Source organism: Cricetulus griseus, chromosome 8 (genome assembly GCF_003668045.3).
Source record: "Cricetulus griseus strain 17A/GY chromosome 8, alternate assembly CriGri-PICRH-1.0, whole genome shotgun sequence".
NCBI lineage: Eukaryota > Metazoa > Chordata > Mammalia > Rodentia > Cricetidae > Cricetulus > Cricetulus griseus.
The window spans coordinates 2,738,173-2,759,616 of NC_048601.1; the positions used below are offsets into that span (position 1 = coordinate 2,738,173).

The 21,444-nt window shown below is 44.1% G+C and overlaps 1 protein-coding gene across 10 annotated transcripts in view; it reads right to left on the bottom strand.

The window, feature by feature from the left end:
* Ppfibp1 (PPFIA binding protein 1) overlaps positions 1–21,444 on the bottom strand; it is a 146,771-nt gene that overhangs the window by 59,193 nt on the left and 66,134 nt on the right. The window lies entirely within an intron of this gene.

Sequence of the window (21,444 nt, forward strand, 5' to 3'; positions counted from 1 at the left end):
AGAACAGAAGACCATGGCGTTATCACTACAGGCTTTAAGTGACGCATGCTGGCCCATGGGTTCATTAATTCTACTTCAGACTATGACTCCAATTAGCAATCAGAGAATGTCAGAAGCAGTGTGGAGCTGAACTGACTGGATCCCTTAACCACCTTCTGTGAGGTGGGAGCACACCAGCACCCATTGAGAAGACTGAGATCTAGTTCAAAGTCCAGCAGAGAGGTGGGGACAAAGCTTGGTGACAAAGTGTTTGCCTAATGTGCAAGGCTTTGGGTTCAGTCCCCCAAACTGCAAAACATAAAGTTTGGTAGGGTGGTGTCCACAGGACTCTTCAGAGCTCTAAATCCCTGTGAAGTATTTGGTATCATGGGAGCTTGCTGAGGGCCAGGAGGGTGCAGGTGAACGTTTTTTCTATATCAGCCTCATCTAAACACTGTTCTCTTCATTTTCCATTTGTTTAGTTCATATATCAGTTTACTAAAAGGTTTATATAAGGAAAGGGCTCACTAACAGACAATTGTCTCCTGCTATCCCCAATATTTGCACAGAGCACTTTGAAGTATAGATTACTTAGCAGTATTTAACCCAATAAAAGTGCCTTGTAACTAGATGACACACTGCATTCTTTGAGGGACAAATAAAAAGAAAGCTCGTCTGCACATAATCGGTAGGAATGTGTCTTCCAAATACTCCTGATCCTAGTCAGCGGGATGTGACTGTCACACACACACACACACACACACACACACTTTATAATACGCCAATAGATACCATGTACTGAGTATACACACACACACACACACACACACACACACACACACTCACACACACTTTATAATACGCCAATAGATACCATGTACTGAGTATACACACACACACACACACACACACACACACACACACACACACACACTTTATAATACGCCAATAGATACCATGTACTGAGTATACACACACACACACACACACACACACACACACACACTCACACACACTTTATAATACGCCAATAGATACCATGTACTGAGTATACACACACACACACACACACACACACACACATATACACACACACTTTATAATACGCCAATAGATACCATGTACTGAGTATACACACACACACACACACACACACACACACACACACACACACACACACACTTTATAATACGCCAATAGATACCATGTACTGAGTATACACACTCACACACACACACACACACACACACTTTATAATACGCCAATAGATACCATGTACTGAGTACACACACACACACACACACACACACACACACACACTTTATAATACGCCAATAGATACCATGTACTGAGTACACACATACACACACACACACACACACACACACTCACTCTTTATAATACGCCAATAGATACCATGTACTGAGTATACACACACACACACACACACACACACACACACACACACACACTTTATAATACGCCAATAGATACCATGTACTGAGTATACACACTCACACACACACCCACACACACACACACTCTTTATAATACGCCAATAGATACCATGTACTGAGTACACACACACACACACACACACACACACACACACACACACACACACACACTCTTTATAATACACCAATAGATACCATGTACTGAGTATACCGAGTTGTTGTAACAGCCCCCAACTGTGTATATAAATCACCAGAAAGCCTTTGGTTTTCTGTTTCACAGTACTAGGGCTCAAACTCAGGGCTGTGTGTGCCAGGCAAACACTCTCCGATTGAGCTACAGCTCCATTAACCGTAACTTTTAATCATGACAACCACTTAGTAAAATGAGTTAACCTCTCCATTTTATACATGAGGACTTACAGTGTTTTGATATTTTTGTGGAAACAAAAGAGCAGTTTTTAAACAAACACAGCGGTTTTTAACAGAGGTCTGCGTGGCATCCACCGTACACTGCATTGGTGTTGATCCTATCTCAACAGGGAACTTATTCTCAAGTGGCATCACGATCTACCATGTCTTACCCGTCAGTTTTCTTACTGAGTCAGGGTCTCGCTATGTAGCCTTGCCTGGCCTGGAACTGGCTCTACAGACTAGCCTGGCCTCTAACTCACAGAGATCCTCCCACCCCTGCCTCCTGGGTGCTGGGATTAAAGGTGTGTGCACATGGTTTTACTGGCTAAAAGATCAAATTGCACTTGTCAAAGCACTGGCTAGCAACAGAATAGTCAATACATGGTTTGGGGTGTTTTTTGTTTTTGTTTTGTTTTGTTTTTTCATTCTTTAATGCATTTTTGGTGCCAGCACCCACATACATTCTCCTAGCAGGGCTCGATACAGCTGACGTGGTGCTCCAGATGCAGTAGTGTAGTAAACAGCTAAGAAGTAAAGGACAGCATGCCACTCAAGAGGAACCTTTGCCCTCTGTTTCCAAGCACCCAGACCTCACACTCCACGCTGTTTTCATAAACACATTTATAGGCCTGCTATTGGCTTCAGGAATCAGTTCTGCGCTATCCCCTTTTTCTAACAAAATTTCATACAATTCTGAAACACTGCTTTTTGTTTCATTACTAAATTACAATAGGAACAAATATTTATTTGGCAAAATACTTCAAAATTCTGACATTACCATATTCAGATTTATAATTTTATCTGAGAACTCTAGAATTTTACTCACTTCAGAAGATACAAAACTTCACTATCATTTTTAATGTGAAAATAATTAGCACAATAACACTCAAGTACATGCATATAGCTAGCCAAGTAGAAACCAAGGCATAAATATGCTAGATTACAAACCAAGGGGGTTAAATAATTTATTCATATGGCCAGGTGTGGTGGCACATATCTTTAATCCCAGCACACCAGAGGCAAAGGCAGGCGATCTCTGTGATCAAGGCTAGCCTGGGAACCCTGCCCCAAGATAGATAGATAGATAGATAGATAAATAGATAGATAGATAGATAGATAGATAGATAGATAGATAGATAGATAGATAGATAGATAGTTTACGCATGGCCTTGGGTGGGCACAGTCCACAGAGATGGTATACAAGTTTAACAATGACACAGGCTAGAAAACTCAAAACATTAAAACTAAGAGCAAAAGAATTAAGCAGGAGGGGTGTGTGCAAGCCCTGAGTTTCATAACTAAGTGGGCTGCATTCCTTTTCACTTTAGAAACAGAAGCAGATACACACACATACAACTGGCCATCTTTTAAACTGAAACCTCACCAAACTCTGAACCCCTTTATCCTACTCCATCTACACACACACACACACACACACACACACACACACACACACACACACACACTCATAAATGTGCACATACAATACAGAAACACACATAAGACTCAGCTATAAATGTGAGAATATCAGTACAACAAAATAATGCCCACATCAGAAAAACATGCTCATCAAAATCAATCAAAATATAAAGAAAAGAAAAAGAAAAAGATGCTCACTGAATCAGAAAACCGACTGTCTTTAAGAGCATTATATTTGTATAGACAGACATTAGTCTTTGAGAACATTATATATGTATATAATGTAACAGCTTTTTGACCTGGGGGGTGCAACTCAGTGGTAGAGTGCTGTCTAACAAGCAGGAGGCCCCGAGTTTGACTGGCAGTTGCACAAGAACAAAGCTAAGAACAGTATCTGGCCAGCAACCTGGCGGGGAGCCTGCCCGAGTGCTATGACATGGAGGGCTGAGACCACCTGGACCACAGTGGTCAGATGGTGAAGAGCCAGCTTAAATAGTTTCCATTCACTAAACCAATCCCTTTGAGATAATAAAATGTGGCAATATTAAATAAATATCCACCTGAGTTTATCCATGCTCAGTCAAAACCTGCTTCACATGGCACCACCACATAACCTAAGAAGACAATGGGGCCTAACATGTGTAACATGGTGAGGAGGATGGGTGCTGAGTCAGGGAATGTGGCCGGGTAAGAGAGCACAGAATTTGGAGGAGAGAGGGCACAGTGACAGATGACAGATGCAAAGCCAAAGGTGTCTCTAAGGAACTAGAGTGGTTACAGCAGGTGTCAAGAGCTCAGAGGACGCTTCCCAAGCACAAATTCCTACAAGCCCATGAAAAAGCAGAACGGGTGAAAGCATGTGTAGACTCTTGAAAGAACTTTTTTTAACCAATAGAACCATGAAGAGGTGCTTAATGTCACTAAGAATAATTTAAAGCAGTGTGTTATAATTTTACCCCCAGTTAATTAGCAAACAACTGTTTTAAGACTATGAAGTGCTGGGGACTCAAAGGCTCTCTTGCAGAATGGTGTTAGGGCTTCACATGGATTTCCCGCACTGAGAAATAGTTTTTCACTATCACTTTAAATGTTTACACTAGTTTTCAAAACAGTGGTATGTCCTTCAAAACATGTAACCAAGAACAATGCACAAATTCACAGAGGGAGTCCTTACAGGAACAAAGCTATGGAAACAGCCAGCATTCCTCAAAGGAGGAGGTAAACCGGTGCCTATGCACAGAATGGTGTGACTGTGATTGTGAACAGTAGTCTCACAGCAGTGTGGTCTGCACAGCAGACAAGTAAATACAAAGGACCCCCAAAACTTCAGCAAAACAGTTTACAAAGCCAATTAAACAGACCTACTTAACTGTATGTGTGTTAACAAATACGTATATTGTAAATATGTATCATTTTATATATATTAGAAATAAATGCAGTCAATTTAACTATGCAAAAGGGGCTAAGGTTACTGGGAACTTTTCAACTTAAGTGCTGAATATGAAAATGACTATTACATCACTAAAATAACAGCTGGGAATTTCAGTTCTGGTCATTGACGGGATGGTTCCATTGAGCAAACTGGATGCTGAATGACATAAAAACAGCTTTGAAGAAAATGAGGAGAGACTAAAGCAGGCTGGGCTGGAGGAAAGGGAAGATTTCTAAGCTCCCTGTGGGCATACCCTATTCCACCCACCACCCCCAAATGCAGTAAGAACACAGGGTGGGTCTGGCAATGTAGCTCAGTGCTGGAGGAGAGTGGGGGACACAAAGAAAGGCATGCAGAGGCAGGAGGGGGAGTGAGTGGCAGGTGAAAGGTGAAATGGGCAAGTTGGCCTCAAGCTGGTCCTCCTGACTCTGCCTCCAGGGTATCTGGGACTACAGATGTAAGCCAATATACCTGCCAGGTATTGTTCACGGTGGTAAGGGTTAATTTGCCAAGAAGTCACATGAGTAGGGATATTTTTTACAACTTACTATGAAAGCTTCAAAATACACAAAGCAAAACTGGCAGAGTTAAGGAAGAACCACACAAATTTAGCTCATTTATATTTAGTGTGATTACTGATGGGATTGAATGCAAATATTATACCAATTTTTGTTGACCCCAGGACTCACATCCCTCCTTTCTGATGGGGTGTCAGACAAGGGTGGACAGACCCCAACACAGAGATTTCAGAAGTTCCCTCAGTTACCTTGGACTGACTCAAGGTACAGAACAAGGTGCCCAGGCAGAACATACCTTCCTCTCAGGTCCACATGCTACATTCACCTCCCTAAGGCACAGAGGCATCTACTCTCCTGTTGACAAAACCTCAGGTCTATAGAGCAGGGCCCATTTGGGATTTGAGACCAGGATCTCTCACACCCTAAACAGGAATCATACCCCTAAAGCAAGAAACCAACATAAAAGCACAGCTGCAAAACCACAAAAATATGCCTCAGTAAACTTCAAATGGGTTTTAAAGGATGGCTGGGAGACTCGGAAGGAACAACTAGATGCTATAAAGGGTATCCATTAAACGATGCCTTGCCCATGGGTGAGCTATTTAAGACACAGCCCAGTTTAGAGAGTATGTGTTGATAAAGCTATGTTAATTTTCATGGCTCAGCTGAAGAACTTTTAAAAATGGAAGTGCTAAATAAAAATATTTTAGAACGCTCTTTTGTCTGGACAAATATTTTATGTCCCCCCCCCCAAAAAAAAATCCTTAGAGGAAGATCTCTCGAGCTCCCTCCAGTAACTAATTAGTATAATGGAAAGTTATTCTATCACAATGGAAATTACACTTTAAACGTGCTAGAGCAAGTGACACTGTGCAACATTCTAGTGAAAGAAAGTAGACGCAGACGACCATGACTAGCATGAGTCCTTTTAAATGATGTCTGTGAGCAAGACAGACATCTTAAAGAAAGTGCATAATTACCTATAGCAAATGGACAGCTGATGAATTGGGGAACCTCTAATCCGTATCCCAGTTGTTTACACAAACTTTTACAGCTCTCATATTCATTGAATAGGCAACAGATCTGTAATTCCTTAGGTATTAAGAATGCTACTATGAACCCTGGGTTGACCATGGGCTAGTGAGAGAGCCGCAAGCATGGTTTCTGCTTCACGGTCCTACCCCGAATTTCCTTAACAGTGAACTGTGACTGGGAAGTATGAGCTGAAATAGATCTTTTCTTCCCACCCCACCCTCCAAAAAGGATCCCAGTATCAATGCCATCTAGGTTATTTGTTTTAACTAAGAGAGACCTATTGGTTGATGGCTCATGTTCAAAGACAAAATTCATTCAGCGCTTGCTTAGTCAGAAATTTCTTCCAAATCCATGCATCAGTTAGGTACTGTTCAGTTTCAAAGGCCAATGTTAGTAGTGTGCACCCCCATTTCCAATAATGTAGTCCAAATTATAATTAATCAAGACTACAGGGAGCCTTCCCCCTGCCATCAAACCTGGGTGTTGCTGGAAGTGCCAGGGTTAACAACTCCCCCAGGGAGTGGTCACCAACTTTAACTATTCTACTACCTGCTATTCATGTCGTCTACCCTGGTGACCAGAATCAGAATCACCTAGGGCTTCAGGGCCACTCAAGAGTGGTCCCTGATTTGATAAAGCATAACTTGTAGGCCTCCCTATTCCTCTGACCTCCTATGCCTCTAGCAAGCTTTCCTAGGATTACTTTCCAAATAACTGTCCGACTGTGGAGGTGGGAAAACACACACACACACACACACACACACACACACACACACACACACACACACACGAGAGAGAGAGAGAGAGAGAGAGAGAGAGAGAGAGAGAGAGAGAGAGAGAGAGAGAGATCCAGTAGAAATAGATGTTTTAGAAGTCTAATTTGAGACCTAGTCAGGGACACATTTAGGGCAGATTTGAACAGGATAAAATATCAGGGAAAGTTCCAGCAATGGGTGTGGTGGCTCAAGGGTTGGCAGAAGGCCACAGTTTTGTTTTTGTTTTTTTTTCAGGGCTGCTGAGGAGGATGTTTTAGGTCAGGCCAAGTGTCCCAGTCTCTAATAAAGAAGAAAAGAAAGTAAGAAAGACTGTATGAGAATTACCAAGTCTGCGTTGAGCTTTGGCAAGAACAGCCTTTGTCCTAGCATTCTCAGCTTGCTTTATCCAAAATGCCTGCATCTGAAAGTAAACTTGGAATTCTTGCCCCAGACACAACTCACAGAGATTAAGGTTAAAAGAGAAAACAAACACCCCAAAGGAAGGAGAGAATGCTCGTGCACGTTCAGGTCGGCTAGTGGGACACCACAGCATTCGATCACTATGAAAACAGAATATATTTTTACATCAGTTACCACAGACTTCTTACCAGATGTTCCTCTCAGGATGCTGCTACCAATAGAGGAGGGCCAATGGCAGGCTGAGTTCAGCTGAGGAGTCTACAGCCATACAAGCTCAGCAAAGATAAGCAGTCTTCAAAACAGAAGACCAAGGAGAAGTAGGAAGGATTAGCAGATCTGTGGTTTGAGGGCCACAGCAGCAGCTGGAAGCTTCTTACAAATGCAAAACCTCTCTCTACTCTAGCGAAGACCAGGGGCAGGTCCAAAGTTTCAGAGGTGGCACTAACAGGAGGGACAAGGTGGGGACAAGGTGGTGGGGAACCAGCTACCAAGGTAAACAGAGCAGAATTCCCCTTCCCACCTCTGCCACTGACTTCCAATCCAAAAGTATCAGTTCTAAAGAAGAAATTAAAGTTTCAACTTGAAAATTTCCACCCTCACTAAGTCTTCATGTCTAAAACATATAACCGTTCCCCTCCACTTTGTTTCTGAGACAGGATCTGGTTAGGGAGCCTAGGCTGTGCTAAAACATAGCCCAGGCTGGTCTTAAACTCACAATCCTCCTGCTTCAGCCTCCCAAGTGCTGGGATTGCAGGCATATGCCACCATATCAGGCTTGCAGCTAGCTATTCCTTGATTCTCTGTAACGTACCTGGCACCACAGATGCTCTCTATACTCCATCAACCCAGACACTTTTTCTCCAATATGTTTTAATGTGCCTAGATAAAGTGAAAAGTCCTTGAATAGGGTGACAGAGTGGAGGGGGAGTGCCGGGCAGAGGCTGTGAGGAATAGCAGAGGTGGAGAAAACAGACAGGTTGGGGTCTTCGTGGCAGATGATATTTAATGTCATGGCTTTAAAACTGGTCAAACTGCAAAACAAGCATAATATAATATCACTGACCTTAGAGGTCTTAAGACTGCATTGCACTAAAGAATTATTAGAAAGTTATCAATAGTGCTACTTCAGTTCATTTCCGAGTCCTAATTTCTCAGAAATGAGCAGCAATATTCATGAGTGAAATGATATAACACCTAGAATTCCTACATTAACGAAGATGGGGGGTGGGGGTAAAATACATGAAGCAAAGCCAGGCCAGGCATGACTATAGTTGACTGAGAAGTGATAAGTACATCCTACTGTTGTAGCTACATGTTTGCATGCTGAAGATTTCTGTAACAAATGCATTTCACTTTTACCCAGACCTTCAAGCTCTAAGATTTCCAAACACCTGGAGCCACGACATACTGTCTTACACAGGTTGTTTTTCTGTCATAAACACAAGCATACTAAGAGCTCCCCAAATATTTACACACCCAGTAATGAATTACTTGTCATTTCAGCCACCCATATAAACACAAACACAGACACACACGCACACATGCACGCTCCGAAAATAGAACAGCCTCCTGCAGATGGAGAACTGTGAGGTGAGTGTAGAAGGGACACTAACAATGGGCCATTAGTATGCACCGCTTCTTCTGAAAGGGCATGCCTCCAAGAATGACAGGCAAAGCTGGGAAGCACCGCGATGATGACGGAAGCAGTGGGGGAAACGGGCCAATGGGCAATCAAGTGAGGCCATTGCCTCTCTGCTGTTAATACTGAGGGATGACAGCCAGAATGGAATTAATGGAAAGACACACACAATAATTCAAGTTCTTTTCCTTCTTGAATAAAGGGGTGCTGCTGTTACTGACAAACAGATGTGGAGTAAATGTGGTAAGCCGTGAACCTGGGGTACGAATGCTCCATTTCTCCTCATCTCTACTCAGGTACGCATCTCACTAATGGAGCAAAAATTTGTCAGACTGCTTATTCCAGGAGTTCTAAGCCAGTATGTATGCAGTATGTATGGGGCACCACCCCTGCCTTTGACCATACGACCTGCCCTCTGAACACATCCTGATCTTTTATCTTTTTTTCCGATCTTTTTTAATTTAAAAAAATTATTTCTCATTTTGCATACCAACCCCAGTTACCCTCCCTCCCCTTCTCCCGCAACCCCCACCTCTCCCCTTCCCACTCACAATCTACTCCTCAGAGGAGGTAAGGCCTTCCTTGGGAATTCAACAAAGTTTGGCATATCAAGTTGAGGCAGGGCCAAGCCCCTCCCCCTGTGTCAAGGCTGAGCAAGGGGAATGGGCTCCAAAAAGCCAGTTCATGCATGCAGGATAGTTCCTGGTCCCACCGCCAGCCCCCACTCCAACAGATCAAGTCACATAACTGTCACCCACATTCAGAGGGCCAAGTTTGGTCCCTTGTAGGTTCCCCAGCTGTCAGTCCAGAGTCTGAGCTCCCAGTAGCTTGAATCAGCAGTCTCTGTGGTTTTCCCCAGAATACTCGACACCCACTCCCTCCTCCTCTCTTCAGCTGAACTCCAGGAGCTCAGTGCAGTGCTTGGCTGTGGTCACTGCATCTGCTCCCATCAGTTTCTGGACGTAAGTTCTATGATGACTATCAGGGTGCTCTTGGGCATATACCCAAAAAATGCATACCAGGGCATCTGCTCAACATGTTGTGAATACCTGGGGGCCACTGGTCAATCCTGCCACATTTCCACAAGCTATTTTACAGTTGTCTGGAGAAGAGGTAAGTCACTGTCTGGTGCGCTTACTGCCCGGGTCCATCCAGTCTCTACTAACCTGAGTTAGCTACAGGCTGTGTGGAAATGTGGCAGGATTGACCAATGGCCGCCAGGCATTCACGACATGTACTTTTCATCTACAAGATGTTAGTGTAAAGGACAATTCCTAACCATAGATTATGACAAAAACAAGACAGAGAGGGTATGAAAAGGGGAAGGGTGGTGGAAGAACAAAAAGGAGAAAGGAAAGAAAGTGGCATTTGTCAAGTGCTGAGTATCCAAGAGAGTTAGGGAGCCTCAAGTGTTAACATCCCTTTCACAGGAAAGAAAAGTGGAGCACGGAAGAGTTAAGATGTCTTCTGAGAACTGTTTCTTTTTAGTGTGTGTGTGTGTGTGTGTGTGTGTGTGTGTGTGTGTGTGTGTACACATGTACGTGCACACACACACACTCATGAATGCAGGAACTTATATGCTATGGCATATGTGGGGAAGTCAGAAGACAACTCTTGGAAGTTGGTTCCCTCCCTCCACTGTGAGTTCTGGGCATGAAACTCAGGTCATCAAGCCTGCAGAGTAAAGTGCTTTTTACAGCCAGGCGTTGGTGGCGCACACCTTTAATCTCAGCACTTAGGAGGCAGAGGCAGGGAGATCTCTGTGAGTTTGAGACCAGCCTGGTCTACAAGAGTGAGTTCCAGGACAGCCTCCAAAGCCACAGAGAAACCCTGTCTCGAAAAAACAAAAAACAAAAAACAAAAAACAAAAAACAAAAAAAATGCTTTTTACTTGCAGAGACATCGTCCCAAACCCTGAGCTGTTTCTCTCATGAAAACTTGTACTTCTCCAATAATGACCATGGACTCCTGAGTTATTCTAGGACACATTTTTAAAACATATTTGTTTTTACTTTATGTGTATATATACCTGTGAGCCATATGTACACAGTACCCACAGAGGCCAGAAGAGGACATCAGATCCCCTGGACCTAGAGTAACAATGTTTGTGAGCCTCCATGTGAGTGCTGAAACTGAACCAGGACTCTCTGGAAGAGCAGCCAATACTCATAACCACTGAGCCATCTGTCCAGCCTCTGGGACACGTCGATAGCCACAGCAAGGGGAAAGCACTTATGTCTCAGCAGAAGCTAGGGGGCGGTCATTAGCAGACACTAGAATGTGGACTGCCTCTAATCCTGGGAGGTGGATTCTTACTGTCTTCCCCCTTGTGGAAGACAATGCAGCTGGGCACTGTGAGACATGACAGAGCACAGGCTTACTTTCCTGGCCTTGTTTTCCTCATTTGCACAATGAGATTAAGCCAAATATATTTAGTCTTTCTTCATAGTGTTCCTGATGGTCATTTATAGCTGGGACTGAAAAAGCCATCGCCTGTCAGTATCAATACACAGAGATGACAAAGGTTGACTAGACTTAGGCAACAGATCTGTAGTATTAAATACTACAAACTCTTTCCTTGAGGAAACAGACATATCCACTTGCTCCTTTTTCTGACATCTAACACAACTGGTCCTGGAGATATCCCCACCCCTCTGCTGCGTGTGGACACGCCCACTGGATGCCTGATTGTGGCCTTATTTTTAGTGCTATCCTGCCTCTGCTCTTCCAAAGGCAACAAAACACAGAATCAGAGTGCCATTTTCCACTTTCAAGACCCTCCCTAGGCATGTCATTCCGAAATTTTCTTCAATAACTTTCTTAATTCTCCGGGTTTGGGGAAATGAGTGTTGAACAACGGAATGTTTAGAGACATAAAACTGTTGAGGCTGTAGAGGTCAAAAGAATGGGAAGAGGTGAAGAGTGACCTGAACGGGGAAGGGTATCGTGTGCCTCCCCCCCCCCCCCCCCCGCCTCCTTCCCAGGAACTTCATTCTCTAACTGGTTCTCCTAGTCACAATCCATTCCTTGCACTTATAAATCAAATCAGCATGGGTTTATTGGATCGCCAACTTACACAAGATTATTTTTAAAGTCTGTCCTTTAACTGGGGACTAGACAGGTTGCTAAGTGGTTAGTGTATTTTTTCTTGAAAAAGACCCAAGTGGAGCTCCCAGCACCCAAACCAAGCAACTCATAATCCCCTATAGCCCCAGCCACAGGGCGTTCAAGGTTCTCTTCTGGACTCTACAGGCACCTGCACTCAGATGTGCCCAAGCCCACACAAAGACACACATATCCTCATGACTTAAAAATAAGTAAATAAATCTTTAAAAAAAACTTTTAAAGTCTCTCCATTAACCAATACCATCAATTCCACCCCCAAATCAGTACATGGATGTTTTGAGTTTTCTTCTCAAGCAAAATACGCCATCATTTTGGATTGGTGAATATAAATCTTCAAAGCTGCTACTTCACATTAAGTGTAAAAATATTTATGAACCTGGTCATATAGCCACTGTTTGTTTAAAATGAAACCTGTCATAGTTTGTTGTTGTTGTTGTTATTTTAATTTCCCCCAGGGAAAAGACTTTTGTAATTTCAGGCTGTACTTTCCTACTGGTTTTAAATCATTATCTACTTAAGAATGAACAGAAACGTCTTGCTTTTGCCCACCTGTGACAACTGTGCCATCTGGACAAGCAAATGGGTCTGGTGATAAGGAAGGAGTAGCTTAGAACCAGAAAGTACCCCAGGCTCCGTCTGCAGGGAGACAGCCAAGCTTGGAATTCCTGCCCAGCTCATCACGTTTCCTGAAACTGTTGTAGGTCCTGATGTATAGAGTTAAAGTCTTAGACTAGGGCAGTGGCAAGAGGGAAAATGAGTGCTGAACAGTACAAATCTCTGCTGAGACAGTCTTCCCAGGGGACAGAAAGGAAGGCTGAACCTATAGCAGCCACCTCAAAGGCTAAGACCTCAGGCCCGGGTGCAAGGAACAAAACTGAACAAAGGTAGGGGGAGGCAAGGGAGGTGCCAGCCTGCAGGGAGGAGGCTGGGTGTTAGTTTGTTTACCCTACATCCCAAATGAAGAAATAGTCAGAGGCAGGCAGGACCACACCAGAGAACAGCCCACACATCCTGAAAAACCAGCTTGAGGGACTGATGCAAACAGCCAAAGAATACATCAGCCTGACACTTGAACCTCCAGGTAGGATTTTAAAGATGTGCTCCCATCTAAGCTCTGATGGGAAATCTGGACCTGGATAGAACATTCTAGAAAACTCAGAAACTGGCATTCAAGACGATCCTTCGAGCTCTGTTTATTCAAAAGTCAAACACCTGGACCACTCACTCAGTCACCCCAAGGAGACTGAGAGCCTTGGCCCCTTCTTGGAACCCTGTGCTGCTCTCGGATGTCCTGAGGGTGACTATCAGCAAAGTTCAGTGCAACTCATTGCAACTTAGTCCTGGGCATTAGACTTCCACAACTAGCAGCAAAGCTTTCCCAATACCTGATCTCCTCAAGAAAGCAAGGTCCCAGGCCTGCGTCTTCTCAGATACAAGCACAGGCTAAGGCCTCCATAACCTCTTGAGAGGCACAACATCAGGGAGGGGACCCGCATTTAAAGGCCAGCTGTAATGGGTAATCTTACTGCCTATCAGCACTGTTAAAATACATGGCCTGCCTCTTCGGGGTTGGCTAGCCTGTGGCAGAAAAGCCCATTTTAACCAAGCAGCCTGTCCTTGGTGGAAGTGGTAAGAGCCAGTAGGGGAAAGTACGAGCATGATGACTCCAGTCCAGAGGAGAGTTCCCCAAAAACAACTTCTCCTGGGAGACTGAGAGAAGCAGAGTGGGAATCCAAGTCAACCAAAGACACCCCACCTCCCCCACTCCACCCACCCCCCTACCCCCTCCGGCGCTGACTTTGGAGAACACCTGGTTTAGGAAGTATTTTGTGGGGGTAGAAAATGAGTGTGTCAAACAAAGCCACTGAGGAGAGGCCTCTGTCTGGAGGAACGCATGTATGTATGGTAGAAAGGTGTCAATATTCTACTTCACCTTAACAGTCATAGTCACTGCAGCCTTTTTTACAGACGGACTCTACTCCCTTCCCTCCTTGCTGCTACAGACAGTTTTCTTAGAAGATGATGGTATTTTAGAATATCTGTCGGGGAAGACAAAACCTGACTGACAATAACAGAGGGGAGGAGAGTTTTAATTTTGCCCAGTCTCTGGCTAGGCAAACAAAACATGGCTGTTATCTCGGTGCCCAGGACTGAGAAGGTATGTACTAGTGACACAGCACTCTACTCACTTAGTAATGAGGAATGAGGTGCAGCTAAAAGTTTCACTGCAGTATAGAGTGCAGGAGAAGCCAAGAGCTGGCGGGACTTGGCAGATACCCTGAACAGCCAGAGACAAGGAAGAGTGTGGGGTTTGAGAAAAGGAGGACATCCCACAGCTCTGACGAGTCACTGGGCAGCATCCCAACGGCTGAACGACGTGCCAGAAAAGGCAGCGAGAGCTCCTGGGATACACAGTCCACCCAAAGCACTGGGAAGCTGAAACTGTCAAAAGCACACAGCCAAATGAGGCTTCTGTGGATGATGGGGAACAAGATATCAAGCAACAGCACAAGCATCAAGCAAGACTGTGAGCAGCTCCACGCTAAACCCTGTGTTGGACTTTTCACCACACACAGACCAAGCCTGGTGCTGACTGTAGAAGGACCCATCACACCCTGAGGGGTCCAGGAAGGGAGCGAAATAAACCAACTTCTCATTTCTTCCTGGTTTAGGGAAGATTCCAAATCAAGGCCAGCTGTCTCTGTGAGGCTAACTGGACCAAGGCTCCCATAGAGACCAACACATAGACTACCAACATCAAAACCGATGAAGAAAATAGCCACTTTACATGTTCATGGGATGACTCACAACTAGCAAGAACTGGGACTCCTCCCGCTTCTGCTGTTGCCAGGTCTCAAATACTTCCAGACATTTCCACAAGAGCAAACATGCCAGATCAAAGAATGTTGTTCCTGGTGTGTTGGAGGCCCTCCATGTAGTAAAGTCACATCAGGATGAGGACTGCCCATGCCAGGAGCTAGGGGCCTTCCAGACTATAAAGCACACCAGATCTTCAACTACAACCCACAGCTGTTAGCGAGCAGCAAAGACACAACGGCACTGGCTTGAAAGACAGTTAGGATGCCACCCTGGTCTCAGGGAGAACCATTCTACCACTGGTGGCAAAAGCCTTTCTCATCTGTTACCATCACCACATGGCTGGACTCCCAGGGGTTTCTAAGCATTACTCTCTGTTCTTCTACCATGATTCAGATCAAACTGACTGATGTTAATTAGAGGCAAACTGTCAGGCCACTGTCCTGGCTGAGCTATACCCTGAAACAGGTCAATGGATGCTGAAACTCAGCAGGTTATGCCTGGGCTCTCTATGGATCAGTGGCAACACTTTCTCAGTATCATTTTCCAGTTTTAATCTGAATAAAAATGTCACTTCAGAGTGTCACATTCACTCTGTCCTCTCCATGGATATTACTGGGGGGGGGGGGAGTACCCTGTGTTACTGACCTGAGATTACCACTCAGGTTTTGTGAAGGTTTTAAACACATTTGGTTCGGGAAATGAAATAATCTGCACAGCTGGAGTATAAAGAAATAGACTGGGGATAGCTCCAAACAAAACAGGCAGTGCTGAGGGCCATGTCAAGCAGGGCCATCTTGGGAATTTTAAGTCTACCCTATAAGACAGACGGAAGTCAGTAAGGGGCCTTAAGCACAGAGGTGACTTGACATGACTGTATATGTAAGATCTCTCCTTGGTTTTCCTGAAGGAACCCAGAGGAGACTCGGAAAGTCCATCTGAGAACTAGGCTGAGGCAACGCAGAGAAGTGGGGAGGCAACATTCAGGGCATCTTAAGAGGCAGAACCCTCAGGGCTTCTCTGAGAGACAGTACAGGAACAGAAGCATGAGGGAGGAGTGTGACCAAGATGATGCCCAGCTGGGGTCAAGAAAGGAACTGGCAGACACTATGGCTGTTTATGAAGAACACCGGTAAGTGGGCAAGTTAGATGGTGAAGGTAATGAATCCGGTATTACAGTTGAGACGTCTGAAAAGTGATGTGTTAAAATGCTCTTCAGCATATGGGGGTGCTAAGATATAACATGCTAGGTTTACGTTTTCAAAAATAAAACTGGAAAATGCAATCATGATCAGGGTTTCAGAAGCACTGAGCCTACAAGTGGCTTCTAAAACCCGGAGCCTTCCAACTATTCTCCGTGGCCACATTCCTGTCCCACCCCTGGCATATTTTTGGTGGGACCAGTTGCTCTGAGAGTAAAGAAGCCTCACGAGAAACAAAAAAGGGTGGGTGCTCAAGATCATGTGACAGACTAATCACCATCCCTTCCCTGTTTTGCTACTATAATTTGTTCCCTTCATAATCTGTGGATTTTTCATAAAACACCCAATCCATTAAGACCAAAGATTCTCAGACTCCACCCAGACCCACTGAACTAGAAACTCTGAGGGTGGAGCTGGAAACCTGTACTGTAACAAGTCCCTGGGATGACAAGGAAATGCACTCAAGTTCAGAAACCACTGACAATTACCAGGAAAGTCTCCTTGGAGTCTGCTTCTATCTATTTGCTGTATTTTACTCTCCACTAAGAGCTCCTTGATACTTAAAAGTTGAACTCAGTATCTGTGTAAACCTCTTTCTGCAGCAACACCACCCTTCCTGTGAGATCTCAGGTTTGTGTCCACAGAACTCAAATCTTACCCAGTCGAGTGCTGGTGGCACTGCCCACCTTTGGTTCCTACGATGCTGTACCACTCTGAGCACACAGCCTTGATTACACATTCACAACAGAGACACTGACTTTTACTGGAATTCACCACAGCATCTGGTTGTTCTAGGCCAGGAAAATCACTTGGAAGCTAAGTATAGTACACTTGGAAGGCCAAGAGGGAGGATCATGAACTCCAGGCCAGCCTGGGCTACAGAGTAAGACCCTTACTCTGTTCTGTTCCTCCTCTGTTTAACCAGAAATTCCTAGGGATAGGGCACGAGAATACATACGTTTAAGACACATTGGAATTTAATTTCTATGGCTGTAGATGAAATTCATCTTGATCGCCAACTGCCCGTGGCTTTAAGAGAACCCCGAGATAGACTCTAAACTGAACCAAAGAGGTAATTTAGCACGTGGCCCATGTCCTAAATGCATTCTGTGGGTTGTGAGTCTTGAAACACCCACCACGTACTGTGCTCACTCTAAATTCATCTGTGAAAACTGTGGGCTGATTTTCTTATCACACAGTTTTCCCTTGTTCAAACTTACAGAATTACATTTCAAGGTTACTGAACTTTATTTTCAGCCCAGCTATTATAAGACCATGTCAAAGGTATTTTCTGGCCTACTTTCCTCGACTTAAGTCATTTGTAAATTATCAGTTTCTACAAGCTTCAGAAAAATGGAAACATAAAATTTCAAGACACAAGGGAAGACATCCAGATAGCTATCAAATTGCAGACAATGCTACTTATAAATATTGTAACAAGTCCCACCCCAAAACCATCCCCACCTTAGCCATGAAGGTTAATCTTGTTCTTAACCAACTGTTCCATGCCTGTGAGCTCCACCTGTCTTCACCCCATGTACCTTCGGGCAGCCAATCAAAGTAATCACCCAAAAATGCATATAATAGATGCAAAAAAAAAAAGTTAGAGACAAGTGATTTTTAACACCGCTGGAAAAAAAAAAAAAAGAAATGGCTGTAAAACAAAAAGATGACAAGCTCTTTACAAAAATCATCACTGTGTCTTCTTGAAGCAACTTGTGCCTGTCTTTATCTTGCCAAAAAGATGCCAATCCTTTTTCTAAAAAACTGCACTGTCTAGTTAAATTCCCACCAGTCCTCTCTAAACTAAGATGCACATAACTGCGGGTGACAGAGACACGGGAGAGAGTGCACACACACAGCCTCACTCGTCCATAAACTAAGATGCACATAACAGCAGGTGACAGAGACACGGGAGAGAGTGCACACACACAGCCTCACTCGTCCATAAACTAAGACGCACATAACTTCGGGTGACAGAGACACGGGAGAGAGTGCACACACACAGTCTCACTCGTCCACACACATTCCTCGAGTTGATGACAACTATTAGCTTGCAGCTAACTTCTCCCTTTTGAATTTGACACAGACTTGTCAAGTCCCATTTCCAAGATTCATTTTAAGAAAGCAGCTTTAACACAAATGGATGGAAGGAACATACATTGGCTAGTGCAAGCCTGCAAGAATATCTTTAACTGGAATATAATCTATACACAGCAAAAGTTGCCGATTTTAAGGTGTACGGTCCAGTAAACTCTGGCAGCGTATGTGGCCATGTAAGTGCTACCAAAGCTGTAGCCTTGTTGCTCAATGGAGGCACCAGGTATATGAGCAGGGAAGCTGAAGACTGTGTGTAGGCCCCAAACCAGGTTATGATTTAAATGTAAAAAACATAACAGACATCAAAGATTTGGTTGAGAAAATGCAAAAGAGCTTACTACTTTTATATTTATCTTATATGAAATTACAATATTGTATAAGAATTCAGCAAAAAAAAATTTTACCTGAGTCTTTCCTCTTTTTAGTCCATCTATTAGAAAATTAAAAGTTAATGGTCACACTTGTGCCTCCAATTATCTTTTACTGACAGATGGGTTTTTTCAAAAAACCTTGCCCGTTTGCAGGGGATACCATACCCAGCCACAGTTCCAGGCAACTACCCATTACCTTGTATCCCTGAAAGATTTGTTTTTAAGAGGATTTAAAATATTCCCTTAAAATACTTCTCCTGTAGCTTCTAATTTTCTTCAGCATTTTGTGGAGGCTTTTAAAACATAAGTTTTAGCATTCATTTTCAATTTTGTAAGATTTTTAAAAAGACTCAACTGTAGTATTTGTTAATCAGTATCATTTTCATTAACCGGCCTCACCTGGGGCAATAAACTGTCTTCTGAGGATGTGCACAGTGGTCCTCAAATGAATGGAGGCCATTGTGCACACACACAACAGCAGCTATTCACAGATGCTGCGCGAGATCCGAGTGAGCCAGAGGCGGGAACCTCCCAGAGCTTATTTTCTCTTAGCCTCGGGAAGTGCAGAGAGAGCTTTGTCTGTGCTAAGAGACTGGGTAGAGCCTGCACAGCATTGGGCTAGCACATGTGGGAGAGGAGCAAAAGAAGGGAATTCTGGCTGTAGCAGGCCTGTGAGGGAGGCCTTTGTGGTACTCAGTGATAACAGCCAGAGACAGGCAGAGCCAGCCATCTGCAACCTGTCCCACTCAGCCCTGTCTGCTCACATCCCAGATCCCTTCTAACTAAACTGAAAATGATTATTATTTGTAACAGGCATTCATGCTGCCTGCTCCTATTCACAGTCATTTTTCACTTACTCTTCAGATACTTTTTACCATATGTCTGTTCCCAAAATACAAGAAACACTGTAGGTAGGCTACCTCCTCCCTGCTGTGGTACAGGGGACTGAACAGAGTATCTCGAATAGGCTAGGCAAGTGCTCTACCACTGAGCTACACCCCAAGCCCTGAGACCCACTTTCTATTAGGTTAACTTGGGAACTGGGTGTCGGCGCCTCGGCCTCTAATTGGGTTCCTTCTTAATAGCCAACCTTGGGCATTTCCACCCTCCCCTCCATTCTTCACACCCGTCTCCACCCTTCCCTCATAGTGCCCTGAGGACTAGACAGAACAAAGATCTTCTGCTTGTTAAGCATTTTGCTACTAGTCTCTTTGGTTGCTTGTTTCCTGGGGAGCCTACATCCTCCCAGCTTTTCCCTTCAAACATTTCTGGTGTTGGTAGAAACACTGTACCCAAATTAGAGTGTTGTCAAGGGGTGAACTGTCAGCTGTCACCCTTGTCCACAGAAGGTAGTGAGTGCTCCTCACCCTCCTGGCCAAAATATTCCTTCTGATTCTTTCTTCTCGATGGCAGGATGCACTCAAAAATGAAGTCTCCTGGATGGACTGGTAAGGACACTAACTCTGGAAGTTCCTCTACTGCAACCCCTGTAGTCTCAGGCTTTTGCTGTCTGATGCCTTGCTGGCAGGAGCAGACACTAACTTGAACATTCATTCCACCTTGCCTTTGCAGAGGTGACCGTCACATAAACAGAATTATGGTGAATATATGCACACAATTTTGATATATAACCAGGGGTGGAAATTACTCTGTGTCTGAAATATCAGAATAAAATAAATCTTTTTTTTTATTCCAGAGGAGGGTGGTCCTGCCAATGCAAGACAGGAGAGGTTTGTGTGCTTAATCCTGGAGTGAAAATAAACTGTATTGAACATCCTACATATGATCTCCAATCACCTCAAAGGCTCGCTGAGGAAGATGTCATTATCTGTGTTTTACAGATGAAAGAAATCATGTTGAAAATAGGGTTGGAGAGACGACTCTTGCATTGACTGCTTTTGCCGAGGACTCCTGTTACGTCCACAGCACCCACGTCAGGAGGCTCACGGTCATCATAACACTCGCTAGTTACAAGACCAAAATGGCTGGCATCTACATGGTACATATACATACATACATACATACATACATACATACACACACACACACACACACACACACACACACACACACACAGGCACACATACATCAAATAAATTAACAAAGTAAATAAATTTGTTATTGCTACAAATGGCAGGACGTAGGGTCTGGAATTTGATAGGCACTCAGCTGTCAGGTTTAAAAGTATCTATAAATAAATGAGCCATAATCTCACATAAGCAGAGGCCAGAGGATCACAAGTTCAAGGCCAGCCTGGGCTATAAAACAGTCTTCCCGCCTTGGTCTCCGGGGGCTGCATTACAGGTCTGTACCACATGGCCAGCTAAAATACTTCAGTGATTTCAAAAACAGAAAACTAAGTGGGTGCATAACCTGCTTTCTTTAGAGACACAGAAACAATAAGAGAGCTTAAGACATAAAAAGAGACTTGCTACAAGGAACTGCTGAGAAGTTCCAAGATCTGCCACCTGTAAGTTAAAGATCCAAATGGTGACCAGTAAGCTGTAGTCTGAGTCTGGAGACCTGAGAAGCAGGAGTGTAGAGGTGTTTACACCCCTGTCCAAGCACAGGGGACAGGGAAACTGATGCTCCACTCATGGACAGCGGGCAGCACAAACTTTCCCTTTCAGTCTTCTGTCCTAGTCAGGTCTCCAAGGGACTGGATAAGCCCCACAGGGCTTTATTCAGCCCACCAGATCCAATGCTAAAAATATCCAGACACACCCAGAACTGACACAAAAATTATAATCATCAAATCAGAAG